We start from the raw sequence: 22,375 nt of genomic DNA, 5'->3' as shown, positions 1-22,375 counted from the left end.
TAAGAATATTATGAGATGTCCTTGGCTGAAAAGGATAAGAATTACATATTTGTATTCGTGGTACTTCCCCGCCACCAACCGTTACAAACACTTAATATCTGGCCCTTAGTGGCTGCCAGATATTAATATCTCTATTAATTTTCATATTACACTGTAATGTTTGGTCTCTCTGCGAGCGTCAGGTGGGACGGAATGTATTAATATATCTCACCTGACTGTATGTATTACTGAACTCAAGTTATGAGGTGATTTGCAGTAAATATGAAATTTTGGTTGAGTTCTGAGAAACTGCAACCCCCTGCTATGATAATGAGCAGGAATGCCAGAATTTACATCGCGTGGTCATCAAAGGCTAAGTTGCTAATTGCTTATGCTTGGCCCAACGGACAAAAGGAATTAGCCAGAGTAAGTGTAACTTTTCACACTGGACCCTGGAAGCCCAAAGTCAGCTTCAAAAGCTTCAAAGGGGATTTTACTAGACGGCACGGCGCCGTAAGCTGGGATGCAAGGGTTAAAATGATATATAAGTCAGAGCCACCCTTTTATCCATGTTGTTCATGCAAAGTTCTTCATGGTTCTTCATTGTTCTTCATGCAAATGATCTTCATGCCTGCATGTCATCAGGCCTGTTGTGCTATACCATCTTGATTGCTGAGAAGAAATACCATGCATGTGTCCTGCCTGTTTTGCTGTGATGTCAACTGAAATATGGGAGAAGTGGCCAGTCTGTAATCCTGATGGCTTTCTTGCCATAATCTTTAAGTAAGTGTCTATTTTTGCTGTTATTGTATAATCTGTTGTGTTCACCTTTATCAAGGAATAAATTATATTTTATCATATCTAAGTCTCGTCCCAGTTCAAACCCAGGTATATATATATTTATATATAGTTTTGGTGTAAATTACAGCCTGTCACAAGCTACCGTGACAGTAATACATTGAGAGTTACCTCTCTTTTTCAAGTATGTCCTGGGCACAGAGTTATGATAACAATACATGGTTACATTAATTGAACAGAGGTTATACAGTCAATTCACAGACATTTTATGAACAGTTAGAGATATGATTGTTGAGATATGTAACATTTACAGACAGAATTAAAATTGTGTTAGAAGGATCAGCCTGCAGTGTGTTAGAAGAGGCCCTGCCTCAAGGAGCTTACACTCTATAAGGCCAGGTAAATTGGAAGATTAGGTACAGGGGATAAAAGGACTGGTGAGTTTCAGAATGCAATAGAGCAGCTTTAACATTACCAAACATCAACAAATGGCTCACACCCTTTGGCTGCGCCAAAGGCTGCCTGTCTTTGGGGTGACGCAGATGCTGAAGGGGTTTAGATTGAAGGCAGCTGTGGTTTCAAAGTCCGTTGTCCTCCTGGGTCATTAACATTCCAGTGGGCAAGGTTGACAAAACACATAGCAGTAAACATACACAGATATTAACCCTTAGCATGCTGGTTCTGTGCAGTGAGGAGCAGCTCCTGGGGAATCCTTTCAAACGTCTGCCTTTGATGGCGATGCAGATGTAGACTAAAGAGGTTCAGATTGAATGCAGCTGTGGTTCCAAAGTCCTTAGGCATCCTGAGTCATGCAATCTATATACAGGGGGAAAGGCAAATAATGAGTCAAAAGAAAGCTTTTGGAAAAAGGTGAACATTTCCAAAATAAATAAAAATTAATTGGAAAATTAAACAAAGGTATAACATTGGAGGACATTTTAAAAGGGTTAAAAACTATGGATAAAACAAAAAACAAAGCCCCAGGGCCACATGGCTATATTATTGGATTCTTTAAAATATTGAAATATACTGCTGCGGCAGAGTTTATTCGAGCATTTGCCCGTTCTCTGCCGCAGCAGTAGCCTGGCGCGCGCCCGAGAGTGACGGGCGCGCGCCGAAGCAGCGGAAGAGCGCCCTCCGATCGGGGCGCTCTCCCTACCGCTGCCGGGTCCGCCGGGTCCCCCGGAACCCCCTGCCGCTGTCCCGCGATCGCGGGACACCAGGGCTCCCTCGGGGAGCCCCTGGACGCGCGTGCAGGGGGCGCACGCTCCCGAAGACGCGTGACCGCGCGTCTATGACGCGCGGCACGCCGAGGGGCGGCCACTAGCAAGCCGGGAGATTTCCCGGCTTGCGGTACCGACCACACTCGAATAAAGTGTGTCGGTACTGTAATGTTGTCCCCCCTTCTAGTAAAAGTTTACAACAAAAACTGGACAACCAAATCAATCCCGAAAGAGTTCAATGCTGCGTTCATTAGGGTCCTCCCAAAACCAGGACGAGATTAATTGAACCCAGCTTCATACATGCCTATATATCTATTAAGTCTAGAGTATAGACTGCTCACAAAAATACTAGCAGAAAGTTAGAAAGTTATATTCGAAGGAAACAGATTAATTATAAGAGGAGTGATATCCTCTTGTGTGGGCAGCAGTAATTTACATCTACAAGAATTCTATATCACCAAGTGTTGAGGACCATCTTTACACTCATCTTTGTTATTGGACTTTGTTGATTGGACATTTATAATCATACCTAATCGGAACACGTGAGTTACACAGTGCTGAGCTATATTATGGGATTGCAAAAATTATCAGTGGTTATTCATTATTTATTCTTTTATATTGTTTTTTGGACTACAAGGAATTCATCGATAGTTACTGTTTGATGGTTCTAGACTTGTTATTCATGCACTCCGGAGATATCCTCATCCCTTGATCCCCCCCCCCCTGGTCATCCAGGGATTTGTAACAGTCTGTGTAATTTTAGCGCATCCTCCCTGCACTTCAGGTGTGTTCACCAGTGCATCTTTTTCTTCTGAAAGTTATATTACCTCATGTAATACATACAGAACAGACCGGATTTGTATGGGTAAGGAACCCAGTAACAAATATTAGAAAATTAATATCAGTTTTGGAAAATTTGAAGGCCAAAGAGAGAGCCCCTCCAGGAATTATGCTAAGCTTAGATGCAGAAAAAGCATTTGATCTCATAAATGGAGACCATTTATTTGAAGCGCTGTCTTGCTTTGGTATAGAAGAGAAATTTCAGGTGATGATTAAAATACTTTATACAAAACCCACATCAAGGATTATATCTCGGCACTTTGTCTCTGAAAATGTTGATAAAGCCAAGGAAAACATACAGGACACCTACAAGCTCATATTGAACCCCCAAAATAACCACAACATACTGTATATATAAGCATATAATTGAAGCTTTTATTAACCTGTACATTACCAGGAAAAGCACTCTGTATTAGATTTGTCACAATCATACTGCAAACAAGCAAGTTCCCCTGAGAGTGGGAGATGCTATGGAGTGAGCTTTTAACCATTTAAATGTGGGAGGGGGTGAGCTTCAATTAGGTAGGAGGTTGCCACCCTCCAATCAGCTAAGACCAGCTGAACAAGAATTGTAAAACATACAGGACACCTACAAGCTCATATTGAACCCCCAAAATAACCACAACATATATATAAGCATATAAGTGTCACAGAGGAGTGCTACTGAGCATGGCAATATATAATTAAAACCAGAGACAGAACATGAAACACAGACAGGGTGCAGATCCAGTGAAACTTATACACGGTACAGTGCCTAAATATATATGTATAGATATCTATTAAATAAAATGGTCTTTTAGTTTAACATTTTGGCCAAAGTGTTGTAAGCCCGTGAGCCACTACACGGCAGACCACATCTCAAGGGTCCCTAACACTAATATAAATTCTTAATAACCTGTGCATTACCAGGAAGAATGATTTATAATAAATCTGTCAAAATTAGTTGCATAGTTCTAAGTCTGATTGAAGCTTTTATTAACCTGTACATTATCAGGAAAAGCACTCTGTATATATGAATATGAGCTTGTAGGTGTCCTGTATGTTTTACAATTCTTGTTCAGCTGGTATTTGCTGATTGGAGGGTGGCAACCTCCTACCTAATTAAAGATCACCCCCTCCCACATTTAAATGGTTAAAAGCTCACTCCATTGCATCTCCCACTCTCAGGGGAACTTGCCTGCTTGTAGTATGATTGTTTCAAATCTAATACAGAGTGCACCACCTTGAGAAAGGTCCCACTGGGGGACCGAAACGTCATTTTTTGTGTCTTCTATCAAATATAGAAAATTTATGATTTACTTACTTGCGTGCTGTCCCTTGATGTCGTGTTGCAACCGGTATCGTATGGTATATATATATATATATATATCTCAGGAACAGGGCACTGAAAAGGTGCGTGCCATACAGAGGGATATACAAAAAAAGCAAAAAACAGGACAGGCACTCCTATGTTCAAAAAAGTGAGATTTATTAGCTCAACATTTCAGTCCCCACTGAAACCTTTCTCAAGAGCAAATAAAATAGTGACAAGTAGGCACATACATACTCTACCCCTCACCCTGTGTCAAACCAAGAATTGGCACCAAAAATCCCAGGTGAACCCCCCTCCTCCCCCCACCCCCCAAGTAACATCACAGGAGTGACGTGGAAGAGTGGCGTGGCCTAAGGGGTCACAGTGCAGTGTAAGGGGAGGGAACAAAGCCACAGTGCTCCGCTCCCAGTACAGCACAGTAGATGGGAGATCAGCACATCAAAACACTTAATAAAGGGCCTGTCCTGTTTTTGCTTTTATGTGTGTATATATCTCTATCAAGTGCAAAATTAACATTGTTGAGTTATAACTGTCAAACTTGAAAAAAGTATTGGTATACATTTACTGTACGTGTCTAATTTTTAGTTATGTTTTGTCTTGTATTGTAAGGTAATGTATGTATGATATCTTAATGTAAGATCTATTAAGATTGTCTGTGTATAATTTTTATTAATGGAATGTATGATCTCTTGAAAAATAAAGAAAACTGTTGATTATATCCCACTTTATTTTAGTTCTGGTGGTTCATAGTTCTAATGGTTCAATAACCCAATTGAGTGAGCTCTGGGACAAAATGAGTGTTGTTACAATGACACTCAAAAGGCCTGCATGTTATATGCCAGCAGATTCAGTAGCCAGACGCTGTATTTAGAGAGGGTGGGTGCACTGTGCTTTAAGTATTAGTTCCTCACATTGAGAGTACTGTACATCAGCAGCCACCCTCCTGAACATAGGCGAAGTAAAGCTTCTTTGCAATCACTTCCACAGTGATAGAACTGTAATAACATGGAAGTGATGTCCTCAAAAGAAAACAGTACGTCTTTTAATAGTAACCTTTTTGGATAAAGGAAATTGACAGTGCAGGTAATGTTTAATCAGATAGATTCAATATGACATAAAATAAATATATTCTTACTGTGCTGACTGTGTGCCTGTATGAGTAGCAGAGGTAATGCTTTGCACATCCAGCATATAATATCACATTAATGAAACTAGATGATATTGTAGGAGCAGTCAGAGGCAGGTCAGAATGCAGGAAGAGTAGTGTGAATACATCACCTCCAAAGTCTACCCTCTGGAAACGAAGATGTTGCAGTATGAACTAGTACTGAATAAGACCATACTGCTAACTGTTTACATGATAAATTCTGAAATCCTTGTGCTAATTACAGCTGTTGACCTTAATTACATTTAATCCGCTTCTAATACCAATACAGAAACTCCTATTTATTTCAACACAACATAAACTCAACATGTCAGACTGGCAAGGCATTATGTGACTGGGGTACATAAGTTTTATATTTTGTCAATTAAGAACATATATGTTGTAGGCCTCCAGTGTAGAGTGGTATAAATATAGAGCAGACATCCGTATTTAAGTTGTTCTTATCGGAGAAAGATCAATATAAGCGTATCATTGTTTTTCTTCCCCGTGTCATGATAGATTTTTCTTAATTGTTGTCACCCTCAAAAAACGCAGTAGACAAAAAGAGAATGGGTTATGAAGACTGTGCTTTGCATCTGTCATTATAGATAGGGGGAAATGTGTAGAAACAGTCTGTTTTTAAACTGTAGTCATCTGTCAAATTATGTGTACTATTTATATTCTTGCAAGCTTTACAGAACTGGCGAGGTGGAGGTTTTGCAGTTCCCTTGCTAATGGGCAGACGATTGGAATGACCAAAGGCCACAATGCTGCTCCTGAAGTGATGGAGCCCCAGGCAATATATAACTTTCAGTGTTAAATGGAAATACTGAGCCAGTGTAGGCATTTATTAGAATTAAGGAGTGCACAGTATCTGCTGACCAGGTTTCTAAGTGTTGAAAAAGTTTGTCCAAATACAAACAACAAACATGGGGTATGTAATAGTAGCATAGCATAGATTTACCTATTGGCTGTTTACATAGATTCAAGCCCAGGTATTATCCTCCAGAAGTTCAGGATTTAACACATATTACAAAAACACTACTATTCATCTCTCATTTATGCTAGAGAGGGGTAAATGCAGCTCAGAAGTACATATGGCAAAAAGGATGTACTTTTCTTTTGTTTTGAGAACTATGAGCTGGATTGAGTAAATCAGTAGTCACTGTGTTCCTTCTTTCTGATGCTGTCTGTTCTTTTCGCTGGAACACAGGAGGACAGAGAGGATGGACAGAATCCTTTTGAACATACCAAGCATTGACAGCCTCACCCCCTGTCAAAATGAGACGTCAACCCACTCATTGTTTTCTAATGGTTATCTTAGTGCATTCTATTTTAGAAATCTCCTGCATATCTACAGCAATTAGCCTTGAAGAAGACCAGAAAGTCAACTAAAATCTCATGATGGCATGACATTGGGTTGGGAAAAGTGGGGGCCAAACATGAAGGAAAGGGTATATCAAGTTATTCTTAAACATTTTCTTGTTTTAGCTCAAACATCAGGTATCTTATCAGGAAGGGAATTTAGCTATATGTTCAATGCTTGTCCACGAGTTCCCATTTTATACCATATCCCTAAGATACACAAAACACTTCAAGATCCTCTGGCTGTCCCATTGTGTCTGGGATAGAATCTATCACGTCTAATTTGTCACATTATGTAGATACTTTTTTAGCATCACTTACTGCTTCACTTTCATCCTTTTTAAAAGATAGCACTGATGTACTTAATTCACTCAAAGGAATAATTTGGGAAGAGCACTTTGTTTGGGTTATTTTAGACATCACGTCACTTTATACTTGTATTAATCACTCACAAAGGGTACAAGCCACTGCACATTTTTTGCATTTTGATAATTCTTTAACACTTATACAGCAACATTTTGTTATTGACAGTATTAACTTTATTCTTTATCACAATTATTTTTTGTTTGAAGGGCACTTCTATCTCCAGACCACTGGGACGGCCATGGGGACATGTTTTGCCCCCAATTATGCGGGCCCTTCATGGGGAAATGGGAACTAGACTACATTTGGAATCTAAAGGAATTTAGCCAATACCTAAAATACTACCGAAGGTATATTGACGATATCCTGATGATTTGGGCAGAAACTTTAGATGACCTTGATAGATTTATTGACTATCTTAATAATAACGATCAGAACCTCATACTGAAGGGTAAAACCAATATAAAGGAGATTACCTTCCTAGATCTTAACCTGACCATTGAGAACAATAACATTGTTGCCAAAACTTTTTTTAAGACGGTAGATGTCAATTCTTATTTAGATTGTAAGAGCAACCATTCAGGTCGTTGGTTGGACAATATTCCACATGGTCAGATGTTACGTATCCGAAGAAATTGTTCAAACATGACGGATTTTGAGACACAAAAAGATAGTTTAGCTAAAAGATTTATTGACAAGGGTTACGATCAACAACTTGTGGATAAATCTATTTTAAGAAGCAAAAACCTTTCTAGAGGACAACTATTAATGCCCAAAGATGGTAGAATCAAGGCTAAAGAGAATAAGTCTAATGATACACCTATGTTCATTACAGGATTTTGTAAACAAGAAAACAGGATAAGAGAAATCCTTAAAAAAACATTGGAGTATCCTGCAAATGGACCCCTAAGTTGAGGGACACAATTAAAGTCAATCCTAAAATAGCATTTCGGAAGTCCAAAAATATTAAAACGGTTGGCCCCTAGTGCTCTAAAAAAGGATTTGAGTATAAAACGAACTAATAGTAATTTTCTTTCAAGACCTGTGGGGAACTACACATGTGGCAGATGTGTTGTGTGCAAGTATATGAAGCGAGATAAAAATATAAACGACCAAAAGACTGGTAAATTATATGAGATTGGACAGTTTATAAATTGTCTTTCCACATTTGTTGTATACATTATTAACTGCCCTTGTAACTTTTTTTTTTATATAGGGAATACTATCACACCCTTAAAGGTCAACATATTGTGAACATATTAATGGAATCCGAAATGCCCAACATAATATGGATAGAGGCAAAAAGATTCACAACCTGGCACACCACTTTCTAACTCATCATGAGGGTAAAGTGAATGGATTTCCCTTTAGGGGAATAGAAGTTGTACCAAGGGATCCTAGGAGAGGTGATAGAGACAATCTCCTTCTCCAAACGGAACAGTTCTGGATCTATACCATCGGAAGTAAAGCACCTGGGGGTCTTAAGGAATCAATTGAACTGGTTTCCTTTGTGAAGTGATATACCCCTCCTTTCCCCCTCACCCCCCCTTATTTGGCCCCAATCAAAATCAGGGCCTTTATATCTAGTGGTGTATTTCCCTATGAATGAGAATACATTAGTGTACAAGTGCCCATTTTTTGGTTCATAAGGTATTTAGTTCTCCTATCAAGATATTCAATTTGTGTATTAAGATATTCTCTTATTTTTGTGTATTAAGACATTCTCTAAATTATGTATTAAGACCTTCCTTATATGTGTATTAGAATTCTCAGTTAAACTACTATCATGGAATGCTCTATGGATTTGGTGATTAAACAATCTATCCAAGCTTCCTTTTCTATTAAGACATTCAGTTTGTATATTAAGACATTCTCTATATTGTACATCAAGATGGTCTTTTTCTATATTGTGCATTAAGACATTTTCAGTTTTTGCCAACAATTATACATTGCTCTAGTAATAATTTATTGAAGACATTCAATTGTTATATTTGTTAAATCAATTGCTAGTAGTCAATTTGTAACAATTGACACTTATGTTTTGAGCCATACATATAGGGTTTTAATCATCTGTTGGTTCAATTGAAATTAGGATGGGATGTACTTATCCTTGGGTTCGAGGTTAACCACAGTTTTTTAGATTTTTAGTCTAATCAGACATTTTATTAAAATTGATAGTAATTCATTATTTAGTTATCATTAATTTTATCATTATGTTTTTCTTGGTGTTATAATATCATTCATTGTGTCACAATTAGTCAAGTTAGTGATTAATATTTTGTTTAGTGTCAGTTTGTCATATGTACTGTCAATGTTTTATGTTTTTAAGTATGCTTATGTGTTAGGCAAATCATTTGTGTAACACTAATTGGATGGCTATGAGTAAAATAATATGGTGAGATTCCCATAGGCTGAAATAGCATTCGGCTCTGGTACTTAAACAGTGCCTGGGAATCATAAGACCAACCCCCTGATGAAGTGTCGCTCTGACACGAAATGCGTTGCGGTGAGGTCATACGCAGCGACGTAAGGTCCCTGACCACTGACTGCGGAAGCTGCCATCTGAGCATACCCACGAGGACACCGACCAAAAGTTTGATCCAGCATTACGATACCATCTCTAGAGCCGAAACTTTACCTTTTTTTTTTTTTTTTTTTTAAACATCTGAGACTTTGGAATTGCGGGGCCTCAGGGAATTGAGGCCCGACCCTCTGCGTTATTGCGGATGATCAGGATCACTGTGGTCCACCTTTATTTTATGTAAGTGTTATATGTTCCATTTATACATATAAATTATATTATGTTTTACTAATTGTGTCTTTGTTATCTCTCTTTTGCGCCCCTTTTTTGTTTCTTAAGGGTAAGTGGGGTGTAAATACGAAAATGTAATAAAAATCAGTTTGAATAGCTTTGTTGTATATTACTGCATGTGCCAGGCTAACAGTGATATTTATGTATTCAGTGCATAAAAATGGGGACACGTGCACAGTGGATCTGGATGGATGCTTAGAGCGGGAGCTCTTCTGAAGCAGGATGGCAAAACAGCTCTACACTGCCAATTTCCCTACAAACACAACCTTCTTACGGTGTAAAGGCTCAGGGAAGGCATACAGGATGAAGCTCAAACAAAACTGGGGAGAAACAATGCATATTTTCTCAATTTTGAGACCGTAAGGGAATAACCCTGGGAATCCTGTCACAAGGTGAGGCACGGTCTCCCTTGAGGTGCGCAAACAAATGTGCTTGAGTCCAGGGAAGAGAACCTGGCTGCGGCCCACAACAAACTAGAGACTAAAATAAAAAATATGGATGCTCCGGGGCCTATTCTCGTAGCTTCGATAAGTGAGTTATCAACAGTTTTGAGCCCTTCTCGAGAGAGTTTGCATGTGTTGCTATTCAGTAGCTTTTTAGAAAGTTCCGTTAACATGCCAAACTTGTTTGAAACCTGCTTCTTCCCGATCGGTCCTGCTCCCGCTCAGACAAACAGGAGAAAAATGCTCAAACTCAAATTTTGGGAGAAATCGAGCTATTCAGGTAGCTCCAAGATTCAAATTGCGGCTGCAACTCGCACATGGGTGGCGAGATGGGATCCGCGATGTGTCTGAAGAAAAAAATAATTTTTACTACATTGGATTGAAGCCTGATGTCTCTGGAGCTGACACGCATTAATACCAGCTCCAGAGCCCCTTGCTTCCATCCTATGTCATAAAAATAAACTTACAGGCAGCTTCATTACCTTAGCGGCTAACCATTAAGGTAATGAAGGGGTTAAATACCAGTGCCTGGTTTGTTTGGAGTAGAGGGGGTAGGTGAAGGTTGGAGTTTCCCAGTGTGGGTTTTTAGGCGTAGTGGGAGGCGTTAACCCCTTCATTAGCTTAGCAGTTACTACCGCTAAGGTAATGAAGGGGGTTAACCCATCCCACTACCCACCTGGTAGGCCTAAATCCCACCACGGGTCAAATACCACCTTCACCCACCCCCTCTACCCCAAATAAACATTAAAATACAATAGAACAATCAATAATACTTGTTTTGATATGGATAATAGCGCATTTGCCCATTAAAAATAAAACGGTACCCAGCAAGCATATTGTAAATTAAAGTTGTACTTACCCCTGCCAGGATGAAGGCTGCCCTTGTCATCATCTTCATCCTACTCATCCTCCGTGGGCAGCAACATTCAAAATAAAAAACATACTACTGGCCACTAACCCTTTAATTACCGTAGCGGTTATTAACTGCTATAGTAATTAAGGGTTTAACTCTGCCTGCTACCCACCCGGGAGGCCTAACCACCCTCCCCGGGGCAACTACTCCAATACCCCATCCCCTCTACCCCAATCACCACACATAAAAATGGGCAAAAGCACTAGTAGCCAAAAATGGCTAATAGTACGTTTGCCCATTTGTTTTCAAAACAAAAAAAATGCACAAGAAAATAACATTTACTGAACAGTACAATACACTACACAGTAGCCAATAAACCCACTGATTGTAACTGTGGTAAACCATGCCCACAATATGGGCATGGATGGCCAGAATGGCAATAAATGGGCCACCTAAAAAAAATAACACAAAAATAAATGACATTTAAATAAAAAATAAAAACACTTACATTTGCCAAAAAATGCATTGATTGTCAATGTGTTTATCTATACCCTGAAACGGTCATAAATAAACACATTGCCAGTCAAAGGGCACCCTAAAAAAATAAATTAAAAAAACGCAATTAAATAAAATACAATTAATGTGTATCTTACCTTTGCCGAGATGATCATTAATCCTCCCCATCCAACAGTGACACCAACTCTTGCCCCACAACGCAATGATTCTCTGCAGCATGATGCGAAGAAGTCCATGATCCTCAGTTACTTGAAGAGGAGGCCTGGTGAGTAGTTCTATCTTTTCTTCTTTCTTCTCCAACAGGTGCAGGAGTTGTTGATACGACATCTTCTTGAGGTTAAATGAGACGTGATAGACTTTATATAAGGCCTAAGTGTCAGCCAGGTAGTAGTTAATCCCTGTCTTTAGGAAGGCAGGGCTACTAATGAGCCCACCTGAGCGTAACAATGGTTTAAAAGGCAGGAAAGGGAAGCGTTTGTCTCTCTCCCCTGGTCTGTGTACAGATCACATGTATGTGTCCTTGCTACCTAGGGACACCAGGACGTGCAGACCGCATGTACTGTATGTATACTTGATACAGAAGGACTTCGGTCACTGAAAACCCTGGACTTTATACTGCTAGACTCTGGGCTCAGGAACCCTGGACTTTGGGCAAGGATAGCTGAGCCGTGCAGACCAGAGGTGCGTGTCCTTGATACATAGAAACACCAGGTACCTGCACAGACATCTACAGATGCATATAGACTTTAATCCGCTATTGAAAACTGGTATTTTTGTTGCTGCAGTTTTTTTTTTGCTAGGAAAAGCCTCTATTTTTGTTGTTAAAGCTTTGGGGCCAAATTTATTTTCAAAAAGGTTTAAACCTCTGCACACATCTACTACACTGACTCAGTCCAATTTTGCCATGAGGGCCCCTTCCCATATGATTTTATGATACTATTAGAATTGTCAAACAATTGATATTGTACCTGGCATAGTTCCTTGTCTATTGCATCATTTATGGACCGACCTTTGTGGTAAGAAAGGTGCTCCTATGAGCCTGAATTTACCTGGGTATTTTTAGGAACCACAGCCAATGGGGAAATTATCAGGTCGGCAGTAGAGGTTCGGCAAAGGGATCGGCAATGCTCCCCATTCTGTTTCTTTGTTTAGTTATCCCCGTACAATATGTGCGTGTGGCTGATTTTAAATTGTGGTTACTTTGTCTAGCCTGAATCTCACCTTGCACATGGATGCGGAAACCTTCCTCTAAAAATGCTGCCTTTTCAGCATAGGGATATGCCCACAGACATGGCATAAGACTGTTAAGCCTGACAGGTGTGCCCCTTGTGCACTCGGCTCATCATTGTATACCCAGGATTCCTTTTTATTTTATTTATTTTTTGTACTTTTTCCCTATGGCTGTCTCCTTGATTGGCCACACGGCCACCTTGAAAAGGGACTGCACCTTTCTGGTATAACTAGACGTAACCATAAATCGCTACCCTTTGCACCGAAACTCCAAATCTTATTCCCCTGTAACTTACACCTGAACTACTCATCATACTCATGCCATGCTGTGTATATGCCCCATGCCCCATATGTTTTATGCATGCTATACAACAACTCCATATATTTCATGAGATTGACTCCCTGCTCTGGGTGTTGTAACGAACAGCTGGCAAATACAAAGAAACTCCTGAGCCAGTTATCTATTGTTTGTTATTTACTGCACTCTATTGAACTGTGATCTTTTATTTATGTAACCCCTCTTTTTAGCCCTCAGACATGATTATTACGGAGGTGGTGGCCTGTTTCCCTATTGATATGTAACCGTGTTTCCCCAACCCGATCGCAGTTAGGGGCCATTACAGGGTGTGTGGTGCTGGCAACAGGAGGGCTGAGTCGTCCGCCGATGGTAGTGGGGACACAGGAACAGGCTTCTGGGGTTCATACCCCACATATATCTTTAGCAATGTAGCGCCTCCATCTGCCGTAGGCTCCAGGGACTGAAGGTGATCTCCCACGATAGAACTTATTACCTCTCCCCCCCAGTAAGGTCACGCACCAGGCAGGAGGTATGTTGCAAACAGGAACGGGTTTATTACTATACTCTGCAGGAACAGGAACAAGGCAGGATCTGCCCAATACAGTATCTCAGTATTCACCGCATGATGATGGTCCCTGGACTGCCACTACAGGCCAAGGGCACCCGCAGCCGTCCTAGCTCTTCCCCACCTCCCTAGTGGAGGTAGAGGTATGGTCTGCACTCACTCTCCCCCGGAAGGAAGAGGACTGGAGAAGGCCCAATCTCAGCCTTTCCACTGTGTGACCTGCCTTCTTCAAGTGGGGGAAGGCACTGCTAACTTTAGGGCGATCCTGCCTTTAAGTACTGCCAGGAGGAATGCACCAGGTCCGGCTCATGATTGGTCATGCCAGGGCCTGATGTCATCGCCACCCACTATCACTCAAATGCAGTTCCTCGAAGGGGGAAAACCCCATGATGACTACTGGCAACCTGATAATACCAGAGTTCACTACCACCCCTAGGGCAGAATATTAGCCATACCCAGCCATGGCTACAGATACTAAAAGGCCACTCATGGCCTACAGTCATACGGCAGGAGAAATGCAGTCACAGTATACTGATGGTCCAATGGGTTTACTATACTCTTAATAACCTGGGCAACCCATGATCCTTGGCAGAGGATCACTACACACAACATACAATAATAACATGTTGTGTACACAATAATGTACCCAATAACAGTTCCCAGGTGTGTTTCTGTGTCAGTGGTGTGTTGGCCACCCAATCCTGGGAATATTGGCTATGTGTGATGGTGTCGGAACATCGTGGGAACTCGTTATGTAGTAATTGTTGCAGGCCTGTACTTTGAAAAGGGTGCTTTGGTACCACTGTACTTTGTAGCCGTTGAGGGTACGCTCCGACGGTGCTTGAACTTTTGATCACGTCCGTTACTGTAATTCTCTGCTACTGCTTCCACGTACACACTCCGCAATCCTCGACCGAACCTAATAGCACTCAGGCTCGTGCAGCTCTGACTCAACATGGCCGTTCCACTTTTTAAAGGCTCCTCTCCATCATAGTCCCTCCTCTTCCACAGCTGTTGTTATTGGCTGCTCATGTCCATTGGTTGGGGATGGTGACAGGAGTTGGAGTGGCCATGTGTGGGAACAAGCAAGGGTATGGGAGTGGACGTGGTAGAAAGATGGTTGCCAGTAAGGGGGCCTGAGAGGAGGACCAAAGGACCCAGAAGTAGGCCTCAGCTGGACAATGTGTGAGCGGGGAGGGGAGGAGGGGTGTGAGGAGCATCACTCAGGTCTTGCGAAGGAGAGGTAGGCTGGTGCCAGTCTATTTTGGAAACAGGGACCCCATGGTTGGTAGGAACCTGTTGGGGGCAAAATGGATCACAGGCCCGGCAGTGGTCAGACGTTCTTGGGACGGGGATGAAAAAAGTTTGAGTGGTGTGGGCACCTGGAGCCATGGAGTAGGACCCACACCCGTAGCTGAAGCATTTTTGATGGCACTGCTGCTGCAATGTCCAAGTGAATGCACTGGCTAGACCTCGGGTAGGCTCAATGGTGGGAAGATCCAGTACTGGAGATTGTTTCACTGATTTTGGGGTTGGCTTCAGTCTGCAACACTTCACCAGGACATTAGCTGAGCTGAAGCCGTGCTTTTATCAGTTGTCATTGGCCACGTAGCCGATCTGAGGTACCACGAGGAACACCAGATGCTCCACACGGGCCAGGAGTGGTTCCTCACCAGCTGGCGCTATGCTGTTATCCCCATCGGGGATGACGGCAGGTCCGACAACACCAGAGGTAAAATCGCCTCATTGCTTGAAGACATCAGAGATTCCATCCTTAATGACGCTAAGGTATCCGGAAAGATAGAGAGCAAGGAACTTTAGCCATCATTTTCTGCATTGCTGTCCGTGCACCTGACTTTTATGCCTCTAGCCCCACCTCCTTCGAAGACCTAGCTATGTGCAGGAGACACCTCAGATTACCTGCACCTCCCGTAAGTAGCCAGCCCAAAGTCAAACAGCCCCCCGACGTGTGACTGCGCCATCATCATGGGGGCCGCCTGAATTCCACTAACACCTTGGGCCAGCCCATAGCCCTTATGGAGGCGATGGCTCCATGCTGGAGGCCTCTGTTCTTCTTTTCTTAAAGTCTTCCTGCTGCAAAACTGGGGGAAAGCCAGTGCAACGAAACGCCACCATATTTATCAGAAGGGATTCCGTTAAATGCTATTTGAGGTTTCCCTCTAACCCTTGTACAATTCTTTCCAGCAGGGAGTCTTAACTAACTAACCTCATTTATCTCTCTGTCTCAGACACCAACATTTAGATTGTAAGCTCTTTTGGTAAGGTACCTTTTGCTCCTGTAAAAGTCTACGTAGTGTCCTGTGGTCAATGTCAGTGTTGTAGATGGAAAATAAATACTATTCTTTTTGTTATTTGAAAATCTTTGGCCATCCTTTTTAAACCCTCTAGCCTACCCTCTGCCGCTTTTTTTCCTCATTAGATGATCACAGAAAATTGCTGGTTATCTAAAGGAGATGCCACAATAGGAGACAAAACACTGGCAATAGATAAAACAAAAGGAAGCACAAAAGCTCTGTAATTAAACTCTATGAAGGGAGGTGACTGTGAGCAGAGATTGCAGTTACCCTGCTGAGTCTCAGCCTGATTAGCTACAAATGCATCTGCTCAGTTTCCAAATATCCATCTGTACTGCTAAGGAGAAATTTTTATGATTACGTCAGAATGATATCAGCATTTTAATCTATTTAGCATCGCGGAGGCCGTGAATGCATCACTCTGCTGAAGGGGTTAATCCGAGGTGGTGTTTTGTAGCGGAGAATGAGGTGTACAGTATGTCAGTTCACTTTGTAAGTCTTCACAATTTTTTTTTTTTTTTTTTTTTTTTTTAAAGAGACGTTGCACGTTAGCAAATCTTTGCAGAAATGTTTGTGGCGTGTGAATATTAACCGTATCTGAGACCCCGTGCTAATGTTTAATGCACCCATGCAGGGATGGATTAATGGGCAGGCAAACCAGGCACCTAACTAGGGTGACAGTCTCTCTATGTGCTCACTTGGTACATATAATGTGTAATGGGGCCCAAACTGGGGCCTCGCTTATGGGTCAAGTACAGATGTCCCCGGTGCTGCAGTCAAAGAAGCAAAAGTCGGCAGCGCCGGAAATTGGTTCTGACGTGAGTCCATGCTTCTGAATGGAACCCCTGCAGCGTTAGTCCTCCAGTGCCATGACAACTGTGGTCGCGGGACCTTGGGTGGGAGCAGCACCAAAGCCAATATGGTTTGCTACATCTGTATAACCTTAACCGGATTCTGCACCCTCTGCTCTGGAACGTACATGGATGTGGTAACATGAGACGAGTAATATACAGGGTGTGTATTGTTTAAAAAGAAACAATGCACTTTGACATGGTGTTTACCACACAGCATTCACTTACATGTAATAATATATATTGCTTATTGTTTTCAAAAGTAAATAGCACTGCACATAGCAGAATTTACACTAAGAGCAAGCAACATATTTATTTGTTTTTTTTTGTTTCTATTGTTAAAGAGATTTGTGAATGGTCAGCCCGTTCTAATGTTAATACTGTGCTGTTAGCTTTTAGTCACGGTCTAGGACTTTTAGGCGTGGCCATCTCACCACAGACAATCAGCCGTCGGCATTTAGCTGCCGCTGATCAGCTTCAGGGGACAGGTAGCTGCCGGACATTTCACCAATAAGGTATGTCCCTAACTAACCACCTTATCGCTAATCAGATGCCTTAACCCCTTACCCTAACCGGTTAACCCCTTACCCTAACCGGTTAACCCCTTACCCTAACCGGTTAACCCCTACCCATAAACACCTAACCATAACTCCTTGTCCTAAAACCCTAATTCCTCTAACCACTTACCTTTGCAGTAAAAAGTCCGGCAGCTAGCTGTCCCCTGTGGCTGATTAGCGGCAAGATGGCCATGGCAGCTAGATGTCCCCTGCAGAGGGCGGTGAGATGGCCGCATCGAAATGTCCCATTCTGTTTAGTCACTTTTACTTCCTGAAGAGTGACACATAAACCTGTTTATTGGGCTATAAAGATAAAGAGTGATAGTTACGTTGTACAGTATGTGCTTCACTTTATTTGTTAACAAAGTTGATACAGATCTGTAATATGCATACATTAACTTTATACAGTACATAAATTTACACGTCCTGTAGGTCTGATAAATGTTTTTATCTCAAGGCATTTATCACCACGGCTACAACGTGTTTGCACAAAAACCCATAGATAAATATTTATATATGGCACAAAACACATGCATATGTTTATATGGATAACCATCCAAAGCAGATTTAATTTTTTTTTAATGTATGTGCATTTGTATTGATACAGTATCTGAACACCTGTAAATATGCTGTTTGTATAAAATAATAAAAGAACTTACAATACTTATACATCTATATGTGTATTTTTCCTTTTCTTTCAAGAGGGATATTTTGATTGAAGGTACAGATGGTTCCATTTGATGGTTGGACTCCTGCCAACAATTATCCATCAATGTTTTACAAGTCAGGCAGAGATTAATGTTTAGTCCTGTAACGTGTCGCTAATATAGGGGTTCGGAGATGCATTAAATTACCACCCATGGTTTCCTCATTTTCTTCTAGCTACTAATGCATCATCTGTATGCAAGAAAGTGAGTGACAGCAGCGTCTTGACATTCTCTCTGTTATAAAATACTATTAAAAAAAGACCTGTCTGGAATAATGATCATGTTTTTTCTCTGTTGTTCGGGTGTCACAGCACATGGCACAAGTATAGAACTTGTTTAATGCTCTGCATGTCTTTTATCCAACATTCATCATCTGTAATAACACCACAAGCTTTATATTTTCATCTCTGATCTTTATTTTTCAGCCTAGCTTCTTAAAAGGAAAAAAAAAAAGGAAAGCTTATAAAAACCCTCTGCCTGTAACCATCCTTGCTGAGACAGCTCCACGGTCTCTGCTTCTGCCATCCTGTTGCGCATCAACATGAGCCATATTTATTAAGTGGTGCAAATAAAACACATTAGAGGAGTGGTGGGCAGCATTATATACTCCTCCCGACGAAGCAATTAGCGAAACGCGTAGAGTTGACGCAGTGAACCAACGAACCAAGGGACTGGCAAGATCAGAGCTGTTACCAGACACAGATTGAACTTCCGCCCTCAGCTGTGACGCGACCGCGGAAGTGACGCGACGGCGGTGACGTACGCGGAATCCCACAGTGAGGAGCAAGCGAGACGCTGGAAAGCTGCTTGCAGACGGGGTCCTTCAGACTAATCGGCGGTTCTCTCCCAAACCTGATTATTTATGGAAAATGTGAGTTTAATCTACTCGTGATGATTTTTAATATACCTGGTTGAAATAGTATGCACTATTGTGGTTTCCTTTTTTTACATACACACCATAATTACCCACTGAGGGATATCCTGGCATTTGCGGTTGAAAGGGCTCCAGTCAGAGAGAGATGGATCTCTGACATGTGATATCATACGACGTATTTTGTGATTGTATTTCTATTCTTACAGACTACAGGGCACATTATCAGTCTATACAGTCTGCACTATATATGTTTATTTTCTTTTACATATATCACTGAATCATCTTGCGCTCCTCCTCACCTCCAAGCAAAGAAAGCATTATATACAAGTGCAAAAGGGCCACACATTACCCTTACTAACCTCAGCCAAGTAAAACTGATGCGCGTGCACGCACACAGTTTAGAACCGGCCTTAGGCTTGGGACATAGTGGTGTGAGCAAGGCTGAGCCGCGCTCACACTCGGCACTGAGCACCTGCAGCCGCAATGAGAGCGGCTTTAGCAGGGGCTCACGCACGCTTGCGGAAGCGTGTGTCTCACCAAGTTTTCAGATTTTCCTGCTTGCCGGAGCGCAAGGCCGGTCACGTGAGCGGTTCGCCCAATGAGGGCGAACCAGCTCCGTGACGTCACTGACCCGCCCCCGACACCCCCATGGACGGCGCGCTGTGTAAGGCCAGGGAAAGCACCGCTTTCCCTGAGCCTCAGCGCGCCTCCGCACTGTTTTAAATGACTATGTCCCAGGCCTTACTTTCCTTGAGGAAGAAGGACAGTGAGCGATGTGAGGTGGGAAAGTGAGTAAAATGGGGGAGAAACCGACATGGTGGGCCAGGGGTAACATGTCAAGAAAACCGTGGCATGGGGGTGTGTGAACAACAAGGGGGGACTGGGTGACCTGGGGGGGAGGGGTGGGAAGATAGTAACATGGGGTGGAGTCGGTTACATGGTGGGGCTGTACGTTTCTCTGGTGCACGGTAGAAGGGACATTGTGGCAGCAGTCTCCAGTCAGCTGCTATGCCGGTGCGTTCAATACTGTCCCACAACACTTCATACCTGTGCAACCAGCGTAGCGCACAGGAAAGGAGTGGGACACCATTTGTGAGTGTGGGAGATGTATGGGGGAGGGGGAGTGACCTGGGAAGGGGTGGATATCATGGGGCTGCCTGTGGCCCACCAGTGCCTTTTATAGAGAAAGAGAGTTCACTATAGTAATCTCCCTTTCTTTTTACATAACAGAAAACTACTTAAACTATTTCACTTCTGACAACAAGCAAATCATGTCACATCCGACAAAAAATGTTTTTTTTTTATTTGCACTATATTTGTATATAGAGGTCTTTTTGAATACAGAGAGAACTGTTTATTTGTATCACTAATAAGTTCCATTATAACAACAATGTTCGCTAACCTATTATCTATGCTCATTTAAATACAAATTTGCATATTGCAGGGATTTCCAAAGAAGAAGAAGAAAAAACACCAACCAACTAAATAACACTTTTTTGCACGGTTTGGACTTGTTTTGAAATTGAAATTTGAGACTTGAAATGGTTAATGAATACGGCGCCATGTTTTTTTGATTCTGAATACAAATGTCTTGGGTGGAGCTCTCATACGAATCAAATACACAATTATTAACATGTGATGTGTTTAAAACCAACACAGTAGTTAAGAAAAGCAGTGATACCATACGTTAAACAGTGATCAGAAAGTGACTGGTGAATATATAACACAACACAGTGACATAAGTGCACTAAAATAATCAAGTGCAAGTTATAATACAAGTGATAGTGAACAACTTTGTGGAAAAAAAAGTGAATAACCAAATGGAATTAATGAAAAAGATCCCTCCGCTCAACCTTCAAGTAAGAAACCGCTTCAAAGTTTCTTCAGATACGTTGTCTTTCCAAGGGAATGTGGGAGCGGTGGACATCACCACTCAAAAAAGGACACAAATAGGAAACTAATTTGTTATTACAACTTTTGGAGGGTTTTTTTTTAGTCTCTACCCACAAGAGTCCTTACAATATTACCCTCTGGTGTTTCCTATTTGTGTCCTTTTATATGAATGGTGATGTCCATTATTCGCTTGGAAAGACGTAGTTTTTGAGCAAAATAAAAATCTGGAGTTCCTAGATTCAATAAAAGATAAATATATAAACATTAATGGTTTTATAAAAGAAATTGCCAGAATTGTGAAATAGGTGAACTAAACAAGTGCATTTTTCACAAACTGCTCTATGAGACATTTGCATTTTTTAAGTCCCAAAAGGGGATGTAAATGTCACCTCACTTTAGTATGTCCTTATGGGCCAATTAACCCTTAGGGGTTAGTAGGCACTAAGTCATGGGGTCTGGCACTTGTGACTCTCGTGGCCTTCTACTGTTCGTTTTCTGCGGGATATTGCAATCTGGCATGCAGGGAAACAGAAGAGGAGGAATCCTCTTCCATTTCCGAATTCAGTGATGCCGCGATCATGTGGTCGCTGTAAGGAGCCGTCGCGGGGTTATGGCACCCTGGTGCTGTCGCGCCCCATCTGGCACTCAAAGGGTTAAATAATTTCTTATACGCACACTTTGCAGATGTAGATATGACTTGAAACATTACGTAAATAATATTGTACAGAATAGTTATTATGCTATGTATGAAATACCAAAATCATCCTCCTAGCAAATTGAAAATACTGCATATTGAATATGCTCGTGTAGCTGTCCTGTCATATATTACATCAAAACAAGGTGATACATTTAAAGCAAGAGTTACATCAAAAGCAATGAGGATTTTCCCTTCAGTAAATCTGGTGTGACCCTGTTTTTCAGCCAAATGAGTTTGATAAATAGACCCAACCATGGGCGTCCGCAGGAGGGGGGGCACAGGGGGGACAAAGGGTACTGCTTCCCGGGCCCCGTGGGTCAGGCCGGGCCCCCTGCGCGGCCGGGCACCAGTTAATTAAATAAATTAAAAAAAAAAAAGTTTAAAAAAATGGCGCCGATTCCCCGCGGCTTCGGCGCGCATGCGCAGGGCAAGCAGGGCCCGCTTCCCCCCGCTCCCAAAGTGGGACGGAGGGGGAAGTACAAGCCAAGCTCCTCTGCGGCCCACTCCTCCTCCCGCTCCCAACGTGGGACGGAGGGGAAAGTACCAGCTCCTCTGCGGCCCGCTTCCCCCCCTTGGCCAGCTTCCCGCGCACCCACCTCCCACGTGCCCCCCCGGCCCACCTCTTGTGGCCTTGCCCCCCCCCCCCGAGCCCACCTCCCGTGCCTGCCCTGAGCCCTCCTCCCGCGCCCCCTCCCCAAGCCCACCTCCCGTTCCTGGCAGCTGCCGCGGGGATATCGGGG

Source organism: Ascaphus truei, chromosome 2 (genome assembly GCF_040206685.1).
Source record: "Ascaphus truei isolate aAscTru1 chromosome 2, aAscTru1.hap1, whole genome shotgun sequence".
Lineage (NCBI taxonomy): Eukaryota > Metazoa > Chordata > Amphibia > Anura > Ascaphidae > Ascaphus > Ascaphus truei.
The sequence above is the reverse complement of the archived record's forward strand: the minus strand, read 5'-3'. Positions refer to the sequence as shown.